At 44.0% G+C, this 25,247-nt stretch overlaps 1 protein-coding gene across 4 annotated transcripts in view; it reads right to left on the reverse strand.

Annotated features, from left to right (window-relative positions):
* DCL4 (dicer-like 4) overlaps positions 1-25,247 on the reverse strand; it is a 174,107-nt gene that overhangs the window by 137,840 nt on the left and 11,020 nt on the right. The window lies entirely within an intron of this gene.

The following is a 25,247-nucleotide window of genomic DNA, read 5'->3' on the forward strand; positions in this document are numbered from 1 at the left end:
AACCATACCTTGAGACCTGATAGTCTTCTTAACTGAAATGAAATGAGTCTGTTTGCTAAACTTGTCTCAATAATAGTTTATATGTCATCATTGCGGTTTGCTGATTTTGGCAAGCCAAAAATAAAATCCATAGCCATGCTTTTCCAAGATTTGCTCGAAATTCGCAATGGCTGCAAATGCCCTTAAGGCTTTTGGCGATCAAACTTAATTTTTTGACACATAAGACATTCTCTGATAAATTGTTCATTGTCTCGTTGAAGACTTGGCGAAAAAAAAAATACATTTCAAGAGCCTTGGTTATGGCCAAAATATCACAATGAGTCGTATAAGGAGACGCATGACATTCTTCGATTACTTTAGGCCTGAAATCTTTAGTAACACATAACTTATTCTCCATCAAAGAAATCCATCTTTGATAGCATAAGAGTTCATCCTTTTACCAAGTCGTAAACTCTCCTAGATGATTTTAAAATCTTCATTAGAAGCATACATGTCCCTCATACTAGTGAAATCTCTATGATGAATTATACACACTACATGAATCTGTGGTCTTTTTGACAAGGCATCAACCACCTTGTTTTGTGCCTAGAAATATGCAGTATTTGAAAGTTAAATTGAGCTAAATAATTGACCCATCGAATATATTTCTCAAAAATCTTTGATTGATTGAGAAAATATTTGAGACTATCATGGTCTATTTTCATGAGAAATTCTCCACCTAAAAGATAGTGTTTTCAATCTTTTAAAGCTTGAATGATGGCCATTAACTCTTTTTCATTAGTAGTAGCATCTTTTCTGCATCTTGCAACCTTCTGTTTGCATCAACATCTTGTTCTTCATTTAAGACTGCAACAATCCAATATTCTAAAGCATCACATTCCACAAAGAAAAGTTTCAACAAATCATATATGCTCAAAATACGTCCTCTGTTGAAATAGAACTTTAGAGCTTCAAAAGCTTCCTTCTCTAGTTTGGTCCATCAGAATGCCATTGCTTTCTTGGTTAAATCAGGCAATGGTCCAAACCATTTAATGGATCTCTTACAATAAGAGCATAATGCCAAGAAACTTCAAACTTCATGAACACTAGTCAATTATGGTCATTCTACAATAGCCTTAACTTTTGTTGAAGCGATCCAAAACCTATCTTTGGATACAATATGGCCCAAGTAGTAATCTTCAAAGGCCTTCACTTCAACCCATGCTTTAGCCCTTCTCTCCATCAAAGTTTGAATTTCTAGACTGGCTTCCAACCCCTATATCTTTGTATCTTCTTATAATTAGAGAAATATATAGATATAGAGTGTCGGAAGCCTTCCGATTGTTCACCCAAATTCTCATCTTCATCTCTTGACATGGTGAGATTATTGAGCCCAAAGATCTTATCACTCAGAAAAGTTCTTGCAAAGAAGAAATCCAAGCTTTGAACCCAATGTAAGTCCAAGAAAGAATATGAGAATGACAATACTTTGAACTTAACCAACTCGATCAATTGTCACCATGAAAATTGAGAGAGAAAGAGAGAGAGAGAGAGGAGTCAACACCACATTGAGAGGGAAACCACCCCCTCCTCCTTTACAAGAATTTATTAAAACAAGGGTTTTTAAACCCTAATTTTCGCAAACACTAGATAGCAAGCTGATTTTTTTCTTTAGTGCTTGGATTACATCAAACCAAGCAAAAAGTAATTCTTGGATGAGAGATAGATAGAAGTTTTAAATAAAGAGAGAAACCTCCAATATGTAGGTATGGGGCTTGGATGCTCAAAAGTGAAAAGTAGAGACTACAAATAACAAGTGTTTGTTGACATTGACAAGTGTAGGAACACTTGTCTCTTCAAAATGACATGTCTCCTTTCAGATACCACATGTCACTTTTCTAAAGAAAAATGCTTTTAAACCTTCTACTTTAAAAATCTCTCAAATGATTAAAAATTTGAGACAGTTGCTAAAGACAAAATTGTTCCTTGCGAAATTCTAAAGCCTTTGATAAGAACAAAATTTCCATTTAAGTAACTTCCAACAATAGTAACCTCCTAAATTTTAGGGGTTGTCAAATTTAGCTTCTGCAAAGCTTCATTATATAGGTTCACTGGTTCATGGTTTGTTTCTTCAATCACGAGAATCTAGTTTCACTTTCTGAAACTACTCATCATATGGGCTTCTAATCAATATGACTATGTAAGTGTAAAAGTCTTAGTCATTTGAGCTTTCCGATCAATTTGACCGTCCAATTAAACTTTTAATTTCTCTTGGATATCTTATCAATGACTACCCAAGTATAATTATAGGACGTTCTGCTAGCCATTGGCCACCATTATTTTGAAACACTTCAATAATATAAATCGCCTTTCAAGGTACATGAGCATCAAATTAATTTGAAATCATTGAGCCAATATGTCTTGATAACAATTGATATGCAAAAGGTTCGTTACACTCTTAAAGAGCTCCAAAAGGCCATGTGGGTTTATCTTAAAATCCCAAAGAACTTCGATTCAATAACTAGCATCAAGTGCTATAAGTTAGCTTTGAGATATTATAGGTCTTTTCTAAATTACCAAGAAGATAAGTAGTGTGTCTTACCAATTGGATTTACCTACAGATATCTAAGTTCACTCAATATTTCACTTGAGCCATTTCAAAGAATAGCTAGGACAACATAAACCCATCACCCCAATCTCGGAAGTTCACCCCGAAAGACATTGCTCATTACATTCCACTAGAACCCAGCTTGATTCTTGACTATAGGACTAAATGATCCAATTGGAACAATTTATCTAGAGTATTTATTCAAGTGGAAGAACTGCCCAGAGATAAAGACAACTTAAAAACCATATATTCATTAAATAATCCTTTTACACACTTTATCCTTAAGGATATTGTTAAAGGCAGCAATTAAACATAAGGGGGGAGTATTACATTGTTGGACAGCCAAATGCTGCTAGCTACATTGGTCACAAAGCTCATCAAGTGACCTGGTGCAAATACACTAGGGAAACTTTAGGGTTGCAATAACCAAACCCTATTTATAGGACTTAAGGCCCTATTGTGCACATCATTGTCTGGTCACCACTCTTGGACTCTTGGCCCCTAGATCGATGTGTTCATACACTAGGATGGTATGAGTTGGTGTTATTGGACGCCAACACTTGAGATGTGGTCGTGATTCAACATGCAACTAGCTTCTAGTCTCGGTGAAACCAGCCTCCTGCTTGGATAGGGTGGTAAATAATTGGATTCACCAATAATTACAATAAGCAATAAAGTTATCATTTCAAATTAACACTATACAACTTCAATAAGACCCAGCCCATATCTGATTTTCCCCAAAACTATACAATAAGCAATAAATTTATCATTTCAAATTAACACTATACAACTTCAATAAGACCCAGCCCACACCTGATTCGCCCTAAAACTAGCACCCCTAACAATATTTCTTTAGCTTGTATTCCTCGAACCTTGTTGCATATGGAGATTGACTAGCAACCAATCGATCAAGCTCTCTACGAGTTCACAAGCATTGGGTTGTCACAAATGACCAGCAGCATAAAGTCCCAAACTGCCCCTGGCTCCAAAGCACAATTGGGCACAAATCGGATCTTAAACACTTGCACGCAGGTCCTTTCAATTGGAGATGGGCAATCTTCTTCAAATCTTCTGCAAATTCTCAAATTTACAGCAATCTCTTCAATCACAAGGCTCCAATATGTGGGCATGCTTCTCGAGGAGGCTGCAAAACCCTGATTACCACAGTAATCAGATATTGCTACAGCAAAACAATGCTGGACACTTTCAGATTTGCTGACAGGAGAGAGAAAATCAGTCGAGGAGAAAGAGAATGATCTGCTGGGAGATATGGGGAGTGCTCCAAGCAGCTGTCACCCTGCAATCCGGGTCTGAAATTGGCTGTCACCTGCTGTTTGGGGTATTGTCACCTACTGTCTGGCAGCCTCTGATGGCTGGCAGCTTTCCAATGGCTTGAAACATCCCTGGCAGCAGTCACCCTGCCCAGAACAGCCACCTATATGTCCCAGCCAGTTCCCCAATGGCCTCAGCCCTAGCAATGACTATGAGAAACAATCAGCATATTCATTTAAAAATGCTCTACCTCCCTTGTCCAATTTAGACATACTACTGAGCTACTCAAAATTTTGTATTCATCTTTTCTTTTTGCAAATGCTAAGTAAACTAAAAGGTGATTTTTCATTGCTTTTGGATATAACAAAGCACATGCAACAAGAATAGATTCCCCCTTTAACTTTACATCAGAAGTATGGGCCTTGCCCTTATACTAGAGTGACTTTTTTGGCATGCATGTTAACTAGAGCACAAATGATGGCACCATGGCACTTTGCTCACAACAAAGCATAGTCTGTACATGTCATTCTATAAGCTGAGACATGCCAATCACCTTTGTTTTAATGCAAAAATCCCTCTCTTTGGGAAGCCCACAACAATACTTCTCTATTGGCTCTAAGAGTGGTGTAGCACGATATGAGGTAACACACAGCAATACTCCCCAAAACATTTTGTTATATTGCTCCCAGTAGTTGCACTAGGAAGCATCAACCTTATGCCATGCATTCATAACACCAACCTCAAAGGTACTACTCAACCATACGGATGCAAACACTTGCTTGAATTGTACCCATGTATCTAGTGCCCTACCTTGCATGAGAGGTGATGTCGACCACTACAAAAAAGCACATTAGATGACTTAGTGAAATTCCCTCTTGAGTGTGCAGCAACAAACTTTGAATGAAGGTCAATACCTTTAGATTATCTTGTGCACCACTAAAACATTCAAACTTTCTTGCTTTGCCACCCTCATTGAAATCCTTTGCTTTTACTTTTGGAGCTACATTATCATAAATAAATGACTGTAAAAATGGTACATTGGTCGTCTTTCTATCATGACCAGCATTCATTGGACCAGCTCCAATTCCATAAGCCCCAAACATACTTGGGGTGGCAGATGGATTACCAAACATGCCCAATTGTGTACCGCATACCATGCCAATATGGCTATACATCAGATTTTTTGCATTCCACCATCCATTCCTAGGTACAACAGACCATGCGTTCCATGCATTCTTTGTTGCATGCCAAAGGCATTCTGACCATGCATCCCCATTGCCATGCCATGACCAGCCATTGCATGGAATACAGAACCACCTCAAAAGTACCCCAAATGGCCAGCATTGGGATACATTCCTTGCTATCCAAAGGCATCCGGTTGGCATTTCCAAGGTTGCCATGCATCTCCTGTCCTTGCCCCATTGCTAACATTTGCTTTTGCTCATTGGTGGCATTTTAAGAGGCTGAGCTGCCTCAACCTTTAGAGACTCATGCTTTCTAAAGCTTTAGATTATATTTTCTTCCTTTTGGCCTTGCTATCCTTCTTGGTTGATGCATTAATTCAGTAAACCAAGGATCTTTTGAAAGCTGGGACAACACTCCAACTGCTCTCCTTGATTGTTTCTTAAACTAGGCATTAGAATTCAGAATACCTCTCCTTCCTGCTAGTCCTCAACATTACGAGGTCATAAAGGACCCACCTCATGATCAAAGCCCACATTTCAGTGTTGCTCATACTAAGTGCCCATCCCAAAATCAGGCATTGCATTCTCTCCATTGCCTTGTGATCTTTCAAACATTGAGACATCATCAAAACATGAGCCGTCACTACTAGAAGATGGGCTATAAGATGACATGCTTGCCAGTTTTCACACATATGAGAGTAAATTTAGTGAATTCCTTGTACATTGGCTTGCAATCAGGGTGCCTCAAGCCCACCTAATCAAGAAAGTTGATGTGTCCCCACAATGGAACCATGAAACCAACCTACCTTCTTGGATAGGGTGGTAAATAATCTGACTAAATAGTAATGAGGGTAAGCAATAAGTTCATAAAACTGAAATTAACTCTTTATGATTAGCCCCGAAACTAGCATCCCTTGCAATGTTTCTTTAGCTTGTATTCCTTGAACCTTGTAGCATACGGAGATTAACCAGCAACCAATCGACCTTGATCCAAAGCACAAGTGGGCACAAATTGGGTCTTAAACACTTGCATGCACTTCCTTTCAATTGTAGATGGGAAATCTTCTTCAGATCTGCTGCAGATTAGGAGAGAGAATCAGCAGAGAGAGGGAAAAATCAACGAGAGGCTGGCTTCTAATGCCTGCAGCTTTCCAATGGCTGGAAACACCCCTGGCAACAGTTTCCCTGACCAGAACAGCCTCCTCTGGTTTCCAACCAGCCTCCAACGGCCTTAGCCCACATCGCATGGCATGTTCTCCCCTTTTCTGCCAATTGGCACACTTGCTGAAGCATAACTCAACCTCTACAATTGAATTTCCAACAACAATTAATTGAGAAAATGCACAAATTCTCTTGGCCCTGCCCACAAATTGGTCACTGCACATCCACAGATTAATGTGCAAAGCCCTTTGAACATGAAAGTGTTTTAAACTTTCATAAATATTTCTCCTGAGCATTAAATAATTAATTTTCTCCAGCCCAATGACACCACAATGATGTCCAAGGGCTCATTTAATGCCTAGAGCCAAAACTATCACCAAGCACCCATTGGCACCTATCCACCATAACTTATCACAACTATTGCTAGTGTCCCCCACTGCTCAACTAGTGCTTTGGATTGTCACCATGACCAATTAATCGGCATTTCAAATGTGCATCTCACATGTGCACAACTACAATATTTCTCCTGAGCATTAAATAATTAATTTTCTCCAGCCCAATGACACCACAATGATGTCCAAGGGCTCATTTAATGCCTAGAGCCAAAACTATCACCAAGCACCCATTGGCACCTATCCACCATAACTTATCACAACTATTGCTAGTGTCCCCCACTGCTCAACTAGTGCTTTGGATTGTCACCATGACCAATTAATCGGCATTTCAAATGTGCATCTCACATGTGCACAACTTAATTATGCCAAAGCAATAAGTTAAAAATTCACATCCCCATGACATTTGAGGGTGAGCCCATTGTCTTGATGTCTAGAAGGTGAGTCTAACATCCATCCCCTTTATGTTCTTGTCGTGAATATAACTTATGTCCTATCGCATGAGTAGGTTGAATCCTAGGAGAATGTTTAACTTACACATCACAATACTACATCTATCAGCTCATCACAGAATTGTACAACTCCAAATCCTCAAGTACATCCTACAATCCATGGCTATGGCTGGAAAGCAAATTCCTATCTATAGCTATGTATTGCTAGGAGACTGCTCCCTGCAAAGTGATGTGTCTCAATGCAAAAAGCAATGTCTTTGCCCTTATAGGTATCCTTAAAAATAGCATGCATCCAAACGTCGTCTTCCATTGTAGTTCCATATTGTGATCTTAGGGTCTCATAGGCCACACATCCTCACACGAGCCTACATTTTGAATTATGAACCTTCCATGCCTGTAAACCTCCCATTTCCCTTCTTTTCATACTTTAATCACTCTAGACATCTACCCCTTGCGGTATGCTACTAGTGCAAATGTGAAATCCTCATTAAGGCATATCTTTTGGACTTTAACTCTCTCCCTCTTAAAAATAAATATTCTATTTTTGCCCATGTCATCAGTCATGTCTTTTCCTACTTTCCAAGTAATCACTACAAGTACCTCAAATGCATCTAGCTTACATTGAGTGCCTCGGGATCCTCTTGCGAGCTTCCCTTTTTTACCAAACCTATGGCCCGCACATGCAAAGGCCTTGCTTGCCTCTTAGCTTCCTCTTCCAAAGTATCATTCATAACTTCTACCATCTTTGTAGGAGTGTCTTTCCCTTTTTTCGGCCACCTATATCCATTTCATAGTGTACTTGATTTCTATCTTTGTCTGTTTAGCTACTTCCACAAAGGATTTACTTTCTTACTCTACATGTGTCTTCAATTCTCTAATTTCATCTACTAACTAGGTGTCACATTCCTTACTTGCCCCTCCAATTATTACTATCAAACTACAAATTCGTATTGGACCTCGACAACCATAGTGTTCTCATTTGCCATGTATTTTTCCATAGAAGCTTTTCAACTTTTAAAATCATAGTGTCATTCAGTTTCTTATTCCCTAATGTCTCCATTACATGAACCTATGTACGTAGTCATTTCTGCAATCCCCCTTCAAAGCATCATAAAGCTCGGTCTATAGGTAGGTTAGCATCTTGCTTTCTGCTACTTGCATTGCGTGTGTATTCACGCTAGTTTTTCCAGCATCCAAGGCCTCAAAAATGTCCCATTCCGCCTCACACTTCATGCTATTTGGTTCAGCTCTAATCATCAATAGTATTGATATCAAGGCCTACATGGTTCTTGCTTTCAATGCTCCAAGGGCAACTAAAGTCAAGTCTCATACATTAATTATTTTTAACCTTCAATTTAAGTTCTACAAAGTTCTTCCTTTCAATGCTCCAAGGTAACTAGACTCGAGTTTCATAACATTAATTATTTTAAGTCCTTTAAATTCTACAATAGTTCAATTTATGTTATAAATCTAAATTATAATAAATTCTTTTTTTTTAATCCTCAATGTTGATATTTTGGATACCACATCCAAGTATGATGACATCCTTTATCTTGAGGCAAAAAGGTAATTCATGGATTTGCTACCCTTTGCATCTTGCCTATAAAAGCCCCCATCCCACCTATAAAATTGTTAACCCTCAAACAACAAGGTGAAAAAGCCGGAAAATCTAAAGCAAAAGACAAGGCCATAGTGAAACAGAAGACGAAGGCGCGCCAAGAAGAATCTGGAAACACAAGAAGTGCAAAAAAGTCCTAAATCAAAGAAAAAGGCGCACGAGAAAAAGCGCGAGTCTATACTTTTGTAAAAAAGCAAAAGGCGCACCATGATTTATTTTCAGAGTGCCGGACTCTCACCCGTGCAATTTGTAAAGGTGGTTCGGCGGTAGGAAGGAAGCTAGGAAGATAGAAGAACAATGGGACAAAGGGCCTAGGCAACGATCGGCATGTAAAAAAGGGGATAAGGGGATGACCGCCCAAAAAGGATTTAGGGTTTTGTATATAAAGTTGAAAAGTGAATGAGAAGCTCATTCTCGTGTGTGGCAAAAAGCTTCTTCTTCTTCTTCTCTTCTTCTTGCCTCCTTGCTTGTGCTTGAGAGAGGAAGTGAGTGAGTGTGAGAGAGTGAGTGTGTGAGAGTGAGAAATCGAGGAGGAGAAGCTCCCCATCTCCTCTCTTCATCTTCTTCTCTTCTCTACTCTTCTCTTGTCTCGCACAGCTATGCAGGATGGAGAGAGATTGAGGTTGCTTGAGCTTGCCTCAAGGATCGTGGAGCTACCAGTATGCACGGGAGAGGAGGTACTCGATCGAGCATCAAGGTAAGCTCACTACACCCCATAGGTAGGGAGGGCGTGTCGGCTATGTGAGAGGTAGCCATGGCCGCTCGGCTTGAAACGCTTGACCAATAAGCGATCCGTAGGTCTTGGAGGTTAAGCTTGTAGCTCCCTTCATTTTGGTTCCATTGCTAGGACCGACGGAATCGAGCCTTGAGTGTCGCGTGCTTCAAATCGAGCATACAGGTAGGGTTTTCAACCCGAACCAGTGCTTGAGATAGATAGGAGATTTAGGTGGTTTGATCGTCGAAACAAGTAAGTATTTTGGTTTGTTGTTGAGTAGGCAAGTAGGTAAATCAACCTCAGCCACTGCTTTTTATTTTTGTTGTGCTAGGATAGGATTAGAACCAAGGAAACAGGGAAAACAGAAGGGTTTTCAGTTGCTGAAAACTGGCTGAAAACTAGGAGAAAGGGACATAAAATCTAAATCTTGAGTAGATGGGTGCAAGAGGGGCAACCATAAGGTTGAAGGAGACTTGAGCAGGGCAATAAGAGGCTCAAAAGGTCAGGGGAGACCTCATTTTGCAGTCAAACATCCAAAGCGACAGAACTTGAGAGAGAGTGTGTGAGTGCAAGTACAGAAGGGGTTCAATCTAGTCGTTTTATTGTTGACCAGCCATTCCACATATTCCTGGACCTTCTCTAATTGTGTTTGTTTGATCTAGAAAGTTTGAGCTTGTACCAAGACCCCCACGCGTAGCATTTGTTGCTCGCGTCCTCGCGACTACGCCGCAGCAAACGCAATTGGACCAGGCTGCAGGTGTCCGAGTCCCAGAATCGGACACTCGGACCGTCCGACTCTACCAGTCGAACCACTCGTCCGATCAAACGCACAACCTTAGACCTTGACCACCCAGTCCGATCAGACCAACTACGCGATCGGACCGTCCGAATCTGCCAGTCGGACCCTGCCACGTGGCAGTAGGACCCATTTTTAGACTCGGACCCACCTGTCCAATCGAACCACCCAAAATCGGACGCACCATCCAGTCGGACCACCTAGTCTGATCGGACACACCATTCGATCGGATCACCTAGTCCGATCGGATAGTCCAACTCAGACAATCAGACCAACTCCAAAATCGGACGGTCCGATTCTAGGAATCGGACCACCAGGGCAGAACATTTTAAACTGGTAAGTGAGCCACCTCCTCAGGCCAAGGCCACTCCGAACACATCCCCAAATATCCCCGAGTACCTAACCCGGCTCTCAAAAGCTAGAAATTGGAGAAACCACATCTGGGCAGCCTAGAGTCAACCTCTAGTAGCACGCCATATAACAGACGAGACTTAGAGCTGAAACTGACCCTCAGATTCCAATCTGGCCTTGACAGAGAGTATAGTGTGCAACATAGACCCTAGACAATACGAGAGGACAACCAGGAAATGCACTTAGAGCCATATTAGGCTACAGAACAAATCAGGGAAAAGCGGGAACTGCATTGTTCATTTTGCATTCGCACCCCACGCTGATTTCATCATTTAAAGTGCACTAAAAGGGAGAAAGTCTGATTTGGCATTGTGCACTGGAAAGCACTAAGCACAAGTGTGAATAAAATTGACAGTTGCTTTTAATAACAAGGTACTCACATAGAATCATAATAATTCAAAGAACCCACCAGTGGGAGCAAACCCTGAGATGTAGCTAGGTGCCACACGGCCCCGTTAATAGGACCCTGATGACCCCGAAGAGTTCGAAGACGACAGGATTGAGGGCAAGTCGCTACTCAAGCTGATTGGACTGATCGACAACCTAGTGGAGCGAGAGGCTGCAAAAATGTCAGGAGCAGACGTGGACCGAGAGGATGACCAGCTTGACTTGGGTGAGTTCCCAATCGAATTGTAGCATATGGTTGACCAATACGACTGGCTAACAAGGACCGTGATCCACAGGAGACCGATGGAGGAAGTAGTTACGAGCCTTGAGGAAGAGAGGAAGGCAGCTAGGAAAGCGCTGCAAAGTATCATGGTGTATAACCGCACGCAAAGGACGAGGAAATTGCAGCAAGAATTAAGAGGTGCACCAAACACGATGCATTCTAGCCTTAGCTAGTAAGGCCACAACAGGGCCAAACGCAAAGAGGGAGAGGAAGCTAGAGACAGACCTGACGTTGAGCGGGCTTGTCACCAAGCGGCTCATAAACAACACAGCTGCAGAACAAAGTGCAACTGCACTAGCCACCTCTTTGCTCACAGGCTTAGGAGTCACGCAGGGGGGCAAAGAGCCACAACAAGATCCCTGCAGTGGCCAGGTAGCTGGACAAGTACCAACCCAACAACGACCCCTATAGCTTCGTGGAGCAGTTTGAGCAGGTTTACGAAGCCAACGGTCTCACGGACCTCACCCAACACTCACTGGCTTTCGGGCTTTGCTTGGGTGATAAGGAAAGGACGTGGTACACCAGCCTAGACGCAGCAGAGCGAACGAACTTCAATCGCCTGAAGGATCTCTTAATCAAGAGATTTTCAGAGACACGGTATTCGAACAACCTCATAGTCCGACTGATGAATGTCAATCAGAATGTCAAAGAGGACATTAGAGACTACATCACTCATGTACGTAGCCTGTTTAAGAGAATCCCTACCAATGAACGACCAAACGAGAGAGTGGTCTCTACCGTTTTTATAAACGGAATCCGTAGCGAGGAACTTTACAAGGCACTGGCAAGCAACTCGAGATTGCAAAGAGATGTGCTCGGTAGGGTTTTCGATGAGGCAATAAGAGTAGATGACCAACTCAGGGAGAGAAGCGCAAGAAGCTCGAATCGAGATGGCTCTAGCCAAAGAATCACAGAGAAAGCCACAACCTATAGCGAGAGATCAGCCCCTGACATGCAGGACAAGGGCAAGAGCACGACACAAGACCAAGAGCTAGCCGAAGTCACAATGGAGCTAGCACGATTGCAGGAGTTGATAAAGAGACCCACTAGACCACATGTCCAGTGTGTGCACTGTGGAGGCAACCACATCCCTGCCGAGTGCTAAGATCCAAGATCCAAGCCTTGTGCAAATTACGGAAGGTTTGGCCACAACGCAATGCATTGTTGATTGCCACGAAGGTTTCCTTACACACAGCAGTACAACTCACCGTACTACAGGAATAGGCCGCCTAACTTCTTCAAAAGAGGAGCCCCATTGGCCCTTCCAGCACCTAATGATGCAAAACCGGCCACTCCTAGATTAGAGATCAATCTCACGGGCATACCTAGCCGCCTGGACCCTTCGTGACACATCCACCAAGTGACGCTCCCATCCACTACGTGGAAGAGCCCAATGACGAGGAGTCATATGTGAAAGCTTACATCTCGTATGATGAAGAGGATAATCCGATCCTCGTGGACTATCGACCAGTGCCGGTGATGGCGTTAGAAAGGGGAAGAGACAAAGGTTTCTCAAGGCCAACCCAAGACCTAGTCACGTGCTGGACTAGTGGTCACCCTGGTCACATATCGACACGATGCGCAAAAAAAGAGTAGGCTAATAGGAAGAGAGCTGATCTCAAGTGTGCCGAGTGCGGCATCACCCATCTCTTCAGGGAATGCCCTAGACAAAAGCCGTCCTTGAGCTTAGGCAATGTACCATCAATACCTTTGGGGCTGTTTGGCGTTGAGACATTCGACAACGAGGATACACCCATCCCGCTGCATGTCATGACATGTGCACAAAGGCGGCAAGCCGACATATCACTGCCTAGGCCTAGCAAACTAGGCACTGCCTCAATAGGGAAAAAGAGTCGTAGGCGGAGAAAGAAGAAAACCGACGCTAAGATCACTCTCAAAACTGACGGAGAGATGACGCTAGTGAGTGGCAAGAAGGTAACTGATGCTGAGGGTGAAACCACCGCTCCGAAAACAACAGAGAAAGGGAGTGCTAAGGTAGGGGAGTACCCCCGCCCGAAGCGCCAATTAGAAGCGATTGAAAAGGTCAAGGAGTGGGTAAAGGAAGCCCAAGAGACCTTGAAGGATGCTGAGGCCATCATAGATGACGGAACTAAGGACTTCTCTAGTGTGAGCACCCCAGTCTCACCCTCTCGACCAAGGTCAAGAGATGCGCTTATGTCACAGGCATCAACCCGGGAGAAAGCTTAGAAGCCACAGGCCAACAAAACACCCAAGGCCAATGGCCTAGAGGTATGGGAATGGAGAAGAGACAAATGACAAGTAACCTCCTCACAACATTAGTAACCACCCCAGTAACCTTGAACCTAGGAGACCTGCTTAGGCAACATCCGACCCTTTGGCTGGAACTGAAGCACTGGGTGGAGGAACCAACTGAGCAGATTGTTGCTCACCTACATGAGCATGATGCAGTCACACAGATACCAAGCTTAACACTGCACTCGATGCCTAAATCTCTTCATATAAATGCTTTTTGGAAGGGCACTGAGATGCACGCTATGCTACCTAACTTGGCCCTAGGAGATGACGTGGAAAGGAATCGTAGACACGGGCGCAAGGGTTAGTGTCTTGAGCCACACAGTCTTGCAGGCCTGAGGAAACCCTTCCATCGAGACTGCTAGGTTCAATGTCATACTAGCAAATGGAATGAAGGTAAGGCCATTCGGAGTTTTAAAGAATTAGCCAGTGAAGATTGCAGGTGTCCAGTTCTTTGTAAACTTCATTGTTATGAAGGGAGTGGACTACGACATCCTGCTAGGTCAACCCTGGATAAGGAATGCACGAGTCATCGAGGACTGGGGCAACGGTCTAATCTTCTTAGGGAATCGGAAGGAAGCAATAAGGGTGGAGATGGATACCTGGAAGACAACACCTATTGATCTAGATGCCATCTCAACCACATTGAGGGGTGACACGCAATCAACCACATCATATGGGCCGTTGACCAAGTATATCCCCTGCCTTGAGGATGAGCAAGATTGGATGCATGTCCTTGCAACCATTGATCTCCCATTCTCTGATGATGAGGAGGACTATAAGCAAGCCGCACAAGCCATGTGCACGCCAAATGAGGAACACTCAGTACCACTCTGCATGATGGCAAAGAGTACGTGTGGTCGGCCCAAACTTGTCACTTTCCATGTTCCAAATAATAAGCTAGAACTCTAGGAGACCCTAGAGTATTTGACAGGCAGATTGGAAGGCAATCCTTCCACTAATCTCTTGCCCCTCAAAGACCTCCTGGGTGAGCACAAGTGGAAGTGGACCAAAGTTCATGACCTGAACTTGCTATACAATTGGGCTCTAGTCACCGACGAGAAAGAGGCTAGAAAGGAGGACCCAAGAGACGACGAGCAGTCAAGGAGTGATGGTTCTGACAATGAATATGAGGATTGTTCCTCCATCAGTGAGGAGAGCGAGGAGAAAATGGATACCATGGAGTACAATACTGATGGAAGGGTGATAGAGCATATAAGAGCAGACTCCAAGCCCCGAGAAGGAATGCATATGAGATCAAGAGAGGAGTTATGAGATTGGATGGAGATCCCTCTTGGTTGGAAAGCATAGAGGCAGTGAATTATGAGCAGGCTGGAATTGCCCAACCACCACCAGTGGTACCTGTGTTTAGGACAGAAGCACCTACTGAACTACAACCACCCGAGGAGACTCCTTCCTCCAGTGAGGGCTGTGAGTTCAACTCGAAGTCTGAAGTCAATAGGGAGAGCGACCCTAAAATACCCATGCCATCCAAAACCAAACGCACCAAGGGAGGCTTGCCAGTCCACCTAAGGCACAATCGGCTAAAGGAGAAAACAAAGAAACGAACAAAAGAGTCAGACGCAAAACGACAGAAGAAACCACAAGACCTACCCAAACGCTTCACTAAGTTTAAGAAGGGTGACAAAGTGGTGGTCCTGCTAGGAGCAAAGAGGCAGGGCCAAACCAACGAGCCTATTGAAGGAGCCGCCAAGGTCAAGGAAGTCAACCTAGTCGGGGAAGGTGAGAAGTCTCGACCTGTATTCATAGCAGACGACCTGACCAAGGATAAGGAGGCTAGCCTTGTTGCTCTCCTACGAGAGTATGTGCATGTGTTTGCCTGGTCTCTGGATGAACTTAAGGGAGTCGATCCTAGGGTTGTGACCCACAACACCCCTATGGTCCTTGACGCTGTCCCTATAAAACAACGCCCTTATCCCATGAATCCAAAGCATGCTCATGCAGTAAAAGAGGAGATTGATAAACTCATGAGAGCAAGATTCATCTACAAAATAGAGCACACGGACTGGGTATCACCAATAGTGATCGTTATGAGGAAAAACACAAAGATCCGAGTGTGCGTCAACTACAAGAAAGTCAATGCCGCTATGAAGAGAGATAACTACCCATTGCCATACACCGAGCACATGCTTAAGAGGGTGGCAGGTAAAGAAGTCTACAGTTTTCTGAACAGCTTCTCGGGCTACAATCAAGTGCGAGTACACCCCGACGACAAGCACAAGACTGCCTTCGCTACAGAGTGGGGGTTATGCGCCTACATCGTTATGCCCTTTGGACTAATGAACGCGCCCGCAACCTCCAACGCCTGATGTACAAGATCTTCAAAGACATGCTCAAACGTAAGCTAGAGGTGTTTGTGGATGATCTATGTGTATACTCTAGCTGGGCGGAACACTTAGAGAAACTATGGACAATCTTTGAGCGGTGTCGACTTTATAATCTCTTGTTGAACCCCCTGAAGTGCCAATTTTGGGTGAAACACAGATGCATCCTAGGGCACATGGTGTCCAAGAACGGCATCGCCACTAATTTCTCGAAGACTAGAGTTATTGTCGACTTGCCACCACCCAACAATTATAAGGGTGTTCAGTGCTTCTTAGGTCACACAGGATACTATGGGCGCTTTGTACTGAATTATGCACTAATCGCAAGACCGTTGTACAAGCTACTAATTGTATTCGAGTGGACCGAAGAATGCCAACGTGCTTACAAAGAATTCAAAAGGGCTCTTACCACTGCACCCATCTTACGAGCCCCAGATTGGACCAGAACGTTCCATGTGCATATAGATGCATCTAAGTTTACCATTGGAGTTGTTCTGTGCCAAACCGGCGAACACAACCTTGATTACCCAGTGAGCTTTGCTAGCAAGCAACTCATTGACATGGAGATGAACTATTGGCCATGGTGTTTGACATTAAGAAATTTAAACATTATCTTTTGGCTACACCCTTCACCTTTCTTGTTGACCATCAAGCATTGCTCTATCTAGTGAACAAGCCTTGCGCTACAAGACGCATTGTACGATGGTTATTGCTTCTTCTAGAGTTTGACTTCTCTATGGTTGTACACAAAGAGAAACAGCATTACATGGCAGATCACATGTCCCGCATACCCACAGGTGAAGCCGTTGGACAAGGCATAACAGACGACCTCCAGATGCGCATCTCTCTGGCCTGTCCAGTGACAAGGAATTATTCAAGGCTGATTTAATGCCATACTGGGCTGACGATGTCGTCCGCATACTCGAACTTGGTCTACCCGAGAAACCTATCGAGAAGACCAAGCGTAGGAGGCTTATTGTGAAGATCCAACCCTATCAGCTGATTGCTAGCCAACTCTATAGGTTAGGGCAAAGCAGGCTGCTACGCACGTGTGCGAACATGAGATGCACGACACGTTGAGAGAGGCCCACGCCAGAATCGCTAGGGGGCATTTCAGTGGAGACACGACAGCTCACAAGGTGTTGCAGTCTCAACTGTGGTGGCCCACGTTATTTCGTAACGCAGCTAGATTTGTCAAGCACTATGATGAGTGCCAAAGGACCAAGGTCCCCGCGCGGAAAGACAAAATGGAATTGACCCCTGTAATAGCACGACAACCTTTCGAGAAATGGGGCATTGACTTCATCGGACCCATTAGTCCTGTGGCCCAGTATTCACATGCTCGATATATCATCGTAGCAACTGACTATTTGACGAAATGGGCTGAAGCAAGAGCCACAAGGAAGAACGATGCAAGGACCACAGCGGAGTCCTTATGGGAGCAGGTCATCTCGAGATTTGGTTGCCCTATTGAGATAGTGAGTGACCAAGGTACCCACTTCATCAATGAGGTGATTGCCCGCCTGCTCTCAACCTTCTTGATCATCCATAGGAAGTCTTCACCGTACTATCCCCAAGCCAATGGCCAAGCAAAATCAACGAATAAGATCCTGGTCAACATGCTCACAAAGGTAGTTTCCACTTCTTAGAGCGACTGGAATAACAAGCTCATGGCAGCTTTATGGGCCTATCGAACAGCCTATAAAACGGCTGTGGAACAAACGCCCTTTAGGCTGACATACAGAACCGAGGCTATCCTGCCTTTAGAATTTTTTATCCCTAGCTTGAGGATGGCGATACAGGAGCATTGGGAAGGGAAAGAGGCTTGGACTAACCGTCTTATCGAGTTGGAACACCTCACTGAAACTAGACTCATCGCCACCCACGCTCTAATTTGTGAAAAGGTGCGAAGAAAGATGTGGTTTAACAAGCATGTCAAACAACGTGATTTAGACCAGGGCGACCTTGTGTTGTTGTACTCTGTGAAGGACAATAAGCAGAAAATGAAGTTCTGAGGGTTAGGACCTTTTAGAGTGCGTGCCATCAGTAGGACGGATAATGTCGTACTTGAAATACTGAAAGGCGAGGGCATAGGCTTCGATGGCAATCATACGAAAAAGTACTACCCTCCCACACATCCTTTACATGAGCCCCCTATGATAGAGGCCCCTGTCAATGTCGTGTCGCAACCATCACCGAGATAGAGGATGATGAGGAAGTAGTTGCTCCATCTTATTTACGAATCTCGACCACAACCCAAAAGACACATTCTTTTGATGCTTTGATCGATAAGGGAGCTGACTTTAATATCCTAACCCATGTTCACTGGACCCTCGTTGGTCAACCTCAATTGCAACCAACTGACACTAAACTTAGCCCATTTGGGAGCGACTCCTATGCACTCCTTGGAAAGTGCAAAGTCATTGTCTCTATTGAGTCTAAAAGTTTGCCAATCATCTTCTAGGGCGCACTTTCAAAAAACAAACCCATTGTTCCGTCAATTACAACCTGCAGCGTATCCACCTTGCAATAGGAAATATGCGCATCGTGACAACTTTCAGTAAGGGCAGTGTGGGTCCCTCCAAGACTGCCACTCCACCAATAGAGAAGATCATGCTCAAGGCTAAGGAGGGGGGTTGTGATGTGTCACACCCCACTCAGCCCACAAAACATCACCCCACCAAACCATGCCTAAGGCTAAGAAGGGGGATTGTGATGTGTCGCACCCCACTTAGCCCAGAAAACATCACCCCACCAAACCCACTCCTAAGGTTAAGCAATCTACATTTCGATGGGTACCTAAACATCAAGGCAAGCCTTCCCACAATAAGCAAACGCGACCCCGCAGACCTAGGAACTCTCATGCAAAGCCTAGAAAGCAGCCTAGACGCCAAAGCCGTAAACGCACCCTTAAGCCACAATGGGTCCCCATAACCCTATTACGTGCTCAAGGATACTATGAGGGCAACAGCTGGATCTGGGTGCCCAAGACATCAGTCCTTAAGAACAAACCCCTTACACAGCATGCGGCCACACCTGCTTCAAGCAACGTGTTCACAAAACAACCAGCCATACCTAAGACCCAAGCTATTAAATCTATGACAAACACAAAGGCCGAAGCCCCAAAACCTAAGCCCATCTATCGGCCAAAGCCGCAACCTCCTGGCTCTAAACCAGCCACTACTAATGCCAAAGCAAAGTCTCTAGAGACTCAACCAACCAATCCCGTGCAACCTAAACCCACTCTATCTCTCGAGATCTCGCAAACCCATCAACTTACGCAGCAGCTAGAAGTCCCGCAATCATCTAATGCAACCAACTCTTGCATGCTCAAAGCAGCTCACGATGAAGGTTACACGTCTTCCAAGCTGCAGGACACACAACTAACCTTCCAGGCGAATGCTCATCCCAACAAGCAATCTAGCGGAACATCATTGCTAATGCATCCATCTAGTTCTGTTCCACTGCAGCCACCAGCAAGTCTTAGGCCTTCATATGAACGACGCTCATTTCTTGCTATGGCCAAGGACCTTGCTGCCAATTCAGGTGATGACTTGGTTACTTGCATTAAAATGTTGGACAGCACATTCATGACTTTCTCCCGAAGTTATGAGCGGCTAGACCTTGACCTTCTTAATGAGCCACTTGCTTCTGAAGTCCGTGCTTTACCATACACCTGGGAAGAGTACGAGCTCATGACCATCAAATTCCCCAAGGTTGCAGCTGAGCGTATCGCTAGCGGTGAAGTCTCAAAGGAGCAAGCAATCATCGGCAGGATGCTGACCTCATACCGAAAGCCTGTCGGCTTTGCACCAATCTAAGAGCTTGAAGAGCTCCTAAGTCTTGCAAACTCTACCTCTTTATTCTTACAGCAATGGTACGCCTTACGCCTCCAATGGGAGCGAAAAGATTGCCAAATTATGACGAATACCGAGCAGAGACGCGCAATCAAGGCTGCGGAATATGACCCCATGTACGTAGCTCCTACATCTTTTAGGGTTATGGCCATCCTGCGTAACAAATTGCTCGACAACCATTTATTAGCCCATCCTTACATCGACCAAGTCCTTACAGAAGAAGAGCTACATGTTGCTAGCCGCCTCAAATCTAGCGATGTGCTACACAATGTCTTAACGTATATCATGCAAGCATCCATTAGACCACATGAACTTGACCGTCATGCCCAATTGGAATACAACCCAAATTTCTACTAGTGGCTGTTGTCAAATTAAACACGCCACGCTATGCTTTAACACCCTTGCCTCGTCCTATTCAATCCTAGGAAGGATTTTCATCTTTCCACGAGGGGGAGGGGATAAGGTGATCAGGAAAACATAACACAAAGGAAAAACATAATGAAGAGTTGAACTACGCATAAAAACTTAAGAGCAAAGCTACTGGCTGAAATACGCCCCGCAGCCCAAGCAGAATGAACATCATCACGGGGGTCATCCCTCTACAACAAACAATGCATGCCCCACCGCACCCCTCATCAAATGCGCTTGATAATCCACTGTTTAATCCCTGTTATGCGAATAATTCTATCCTGCCTTAGGGCCTAACCCTTGGTTCACATTTTTCACATTCCCCACCAATAGCCGTCATGGAGCACATAGTGCAACTGGCCTGCAAGGAAGCTCTCCACCGTCGAAGGGAGCATAAGGCACTAGCACCTCCACCAAAACGCTACGTGCCTACTCTAAAGAGGTACGCCCTGAAAAGAGTCCCCAAGAGACACTGCTCATGACGCAGGCCGAAAACTCCCCAAACCAAGAGGACGAAGGCTCAAGGGAGCACCCTTGTTGTAGCAACACCGACCGTGGAGGCCCTCACCAGACGCTCAAGCACCACGTGCTCGAAAGAGGATAAGGCAACAAGAAACAAGCAAAAATTTGATGAATTATTTAAAAGCATTCTTGAAACAGCTACAGTCAGGGACTACACCATTCGGGTCCCGACCGATATCTTCCCTGACCGACCTGATGGAAGCTCCTCACCGGCACAGCCCCAGTCGCCTGACCACCTGAACTCACCCCACCTCATACAAATAGAATAGCCTCTATGTTGTATAAGCTGCTTAACAAAGGCCACCTTGCCATAACTTTTTGTTCTTAAGTGGTTAAAGGTACAAGCTCCCCCCAACTGTACAAACCTCTCTTACTACTAATACATGACATATCTTTAACAAGCGCCGATGAGATGCATCGCAGGTCAACACCATAGGATTTAGATGAAGTAATATCTTCTTTCGTTGCATCTGTTCATCATAATTGACACATGTGATTTGCATATACTCTCACAAAGCGTCAAGTGAATGCAGGACAACACACGTCTTCGTAACGAAAGTGTTTAAGGTCCAAGTCACCACAAGACCACCAACCCCACAAAGAACCATTACAGAGAAAGTGATGAAAATACCAAGAGCATAGAGCCGTGACGGAAGCCTCGTTGAAAGAGAAAATCAACCATACAAAAAACGCGCAATGTATTTGAGTATGGCCCAAAGCATAGTCATTGGCTACTCTTTCTTTCTTGGCCAAACTCAACAGTCGGGTAGGAGCCATGCTCTCAACAATGACAAGGTAAACAGTTCTTTGTCTACCAGGATGCCATTTGCCACCAGATGCCCTATCCCTTGTCCATGTATAGCTCACTGCAATCGCTATCTCAATTGTATCGATATCTCACATGTTACAAAGAGGTTTGCAAAATCTCAAGTGTATCTCTCCATCTCAACTATTGTTCCTCTAGCATCGAGGCTAGTAATACAATCATCTTTGTAATATCCATTTTTCACAGCCTTTGGATCTCGACATTTCCCAATCCAAATGAAAGACTGATAGCCTCAACACATTGCAATGGTTATATTCATTTTATCCACAAAAAAAAGGGCACCACAATCACAGCACCAGCATCTAAGGGTCCTCAAATTAGGTACATCCAGTGACCATAGTCGGCTGGCTCCATCCCTAATCCCCTATTCCTTTTCCACATCCGACACAATTGTTTAGGGCGGCACATCAAGGGCAAGATATACCTAGGGAGCTCGTATTGCCTATAGTTGGGAACCTTTCACCCTAAACCATTTACACAATTCTTTTTCGCACTCCATCTCAGTGCCATTGCAATCAACAATGGTGGTAAGCAAGGCATGGAAGCCCATGAAAAGTACATTGTACTCTTCAACCACTACAAGTAGCCACCAACTACCAAAGCTAAGGCATCAATGAGCTCAATTATGCTACATCGTGTTATCAAAATCACAAATGATGTCTCAAAAAGCCTTCAAGTATACTTCTCCTCAACATCAACAATGTTTCCCATCCCATCGAACCCTTGCTTCATCCAACCATTGCTATGAGGAACCGGACCAGCGGTCTCCTAACTGTGTAATATCTAAGTATGCACGTGCACTCACATAATATCTGCACCACCACAATATATATATAGTTTGGGTCCTCAAGTGCAGGACAATACTCTCAGCTTACTAAGAGTTCAACCTGTCTCCCAAACTAATCAACACTACATTTTGCGCACAATAAGAAAACTAGCACTAACCCCAAGGTGAGACCACATATAAAGCTTTTCAATTGCAAGATTGCAGACTCCAACGAAAGTACCGTCAGCTCTTCATCAACACTCCACTCTGAATTCTTAGCCTTCATCATCGTGCAAGCCCACCAACGAGTCGTCGCCCGCCCCAGCATCCCCCGAACATCAACACCTGTGCCAACCCATGAATGCAACTCCCAACAAAAACCAGTCCTATCCTCAACTTCAACACCCCTATCACCAACCAAGCAGGGCAACAAAGTGCCACATACCACCTTCATCTACACCACCACTAAAACTTCTCTAATGCCTGCCATAGCAGTCCCTTTCACCCACATCTTCGGTGCATGCCAAAGCCTACTACCTATAACGGTGAGTGCCATGGGACTGGCACTCGTCTAGGAGGGCGATAATGTTAACCCTCAAACGACAAGGTGAAAAAGCCGAAAAATCTAAAGCAGAAGACAAGGCCAAAGTGAAACATAAGACGAAGGCGCACCAAGAAGAATCTGGAAACACAAGAAGTGCAAAAAAGTCCTAAATCAAGGAAAAAGGCGCATGAGAAAAAGCGCGAGTCTATACTTTTGTAAAAAAACGCAAGGCGCACCATGATTTATTTTAAGAGTACCAGGCTCTCACCCGTGCAATTTGTAAAGGTGGTTGGGCGGTAGGAAGGAAGCTAGAAAGATAGAAGAACAATGGGACAAAGGGCCTAGGCAACGACCGGCCATATAAAAAAGGGAATAAGGGGATAACCCGCCCAAAAGGGATTTAGGGTTTTGTATATAAAGTTGAAAAGTGAATGAGAAGCTCATTCTTGTGTGGCAAAAAGCTTCTTCTTCTTCTTCTCTTCTTCTTGCCTCCTTGCTTATGCTTGAGAGAGGGAGTGAGTGAGTGTGAAGAAGTGAGGGAGTGAGTGTGTAAGAGTGAGGGATCGAGGAGAAGAAGCTCCCCATCTCCTTTCTTCATCTTCTTATCTTCTCTATTCTTCTCTTGTCTCACGCGGCTATGGAGGATGGAGCTTGTTGAAGAGGGATTGAGGTTGCTTGAGCTTGTCTTAAGGATCGTGGAGCTACGGCGTACACGAAAGAGGAGGATACTCGATCGGGCATCAAGGTAAGCTCACTACACCCCATAGGTAGGGAGGGCGCGTCGGCTATGTGAGAGGTAGCCATGGCCACTCGGCTTGAAACGCTTGACCAATAAGCGGTCTATAGGTATCGGGGGTTGAGCTTGTAGCTCCCTTCAAAAATCCCCTCATTTTGTGGATCAAGAGCTAGCTATAAACAACGAGGCCCATCTCCCAAGAATTGGATGAGATGCATGGTGCGCTCTTGCAAGAACTCATCAATTATAGTGACAAAGAGCAACTACCTTTGCTAGCACAATGTGTTGGAAGATGTTACTCTTTGGTCAAACCATTATTTTGATGGGAGCCATTGGCATCCATTGCCCAATGTTCAAATAATAGCCCTCGCGTAAGTGAGTTATAACCTAGATCTTTAAAATATAGTATACTATATAGTTTTGAGTTGATAGTTGACACTTATCAATGTAAGATTGCTTGTCAAGAGCATGTGAGAGAAATTGGACTATGTATTCTCTCATACATACCAATATTCGCAATAGGCTTAGCACATGGCAATTAGAGTGACTAATTTATTATCGTTCTAACTTGCATATGCTATGCATTATGCATTAGATGCCCATGGTCTAACAAGTAGATTTAGTAATTTTCTAAATATTTGGTTGTGTAATTTAGATGAATATTGAAGATATTTGAGCAACTTTGGAAAGTGAAAACAAAGAATGCAATGAGGAGCAAAGGGCCATCTTCAGGAGTCTACATGCAATTAGAAGAGATAGACCGTCAAGTCTCACATACCTATAGGGGGCACTAAGTCATTGCCTAAGGTGCCAGCACGATACCAACCATTTGCTATGTGATGGTGTGGCTCTAGGAGATCCTCTAGTGCATCAACTCTTACTCAAGAGGATGCTCCAATGAGAGAGCTCAAGTATGATAATGGTGGTAATGTCATCAATGGCTGAAGATTTTGAGAGCTTTGTGAGGTTGCTACTGGCGAGCAAGACTCTCTTCCTATCAATGTATTTGAGTCTAGCATTGAGGATTCCACATGATGTGATGTTTCACTTTAGCATTTAGTAATTTCAATCGTAATTTTTAACAACGTTAAAAAAACACTTTCATAAAAAAAGTTGTGCATTCCATATCATACATATCCGCAAACCGAACATCATAAAAATTGTACCTCACTACCTTACTTGTTGTTAATGGCAAATAAAAGCTTACCAAATTGGCACACATCTTGGTCATGGTAGATTCCTAGTGGGTTGTGTCAGATGTGAAGAGCCAAAAGTGCTTATGGGATTGTCCTAGGGCCTAGGAGATATAGAGGAGATTCCTCAGGATGGTCGCCCATCATAGAGTTGAGACTACGAAAGTGAGCTAGGGGATAGTAGCCTAAGTCACGGACAAAGACCTAATATTTGGACACAAGAATTTTCAAGGAAGTCATTCCTTTCTTGGTCAACACTTGAGTCCAATTTCCTTACCAAACTTGTTGCAGATAGAGTGGACTAAGGGAGGCATTGTCACAAATGAAAGACAATTGCTAGTATGATTGCTTGGTCATTTAGACTTGTTTTTGGTCAGCACTTGAGCGCAATTCCCTTACCAAACTTGTTGCAAATAGAATGGACTGAGAGGCATTGTCACGAATGAAAGACAATAGCAAGCATGATTGCTTGGTTCATTTAGACTACCAGTTCTAGTCATATGTGATTGGCTGCTTGC

This window comes from Lygodium microphyllum, chromosome 21 (genome assembly GCF_053477565.2).
Source record: "Lygodium microphyllum isolate KBCC chromosome 21, Lygodium_microphyllum_v1.1.10, whole genome shotgun sequence".
In the NCBI taxonomy this organism is placed as follows: domain Eukaryota; kingdom Viridiplantae; phylum Streptophyta; class Polypodiopsida; order Schizaeales; family Lygodiaceae; genus Lygodium; species Lygodium microphyllum.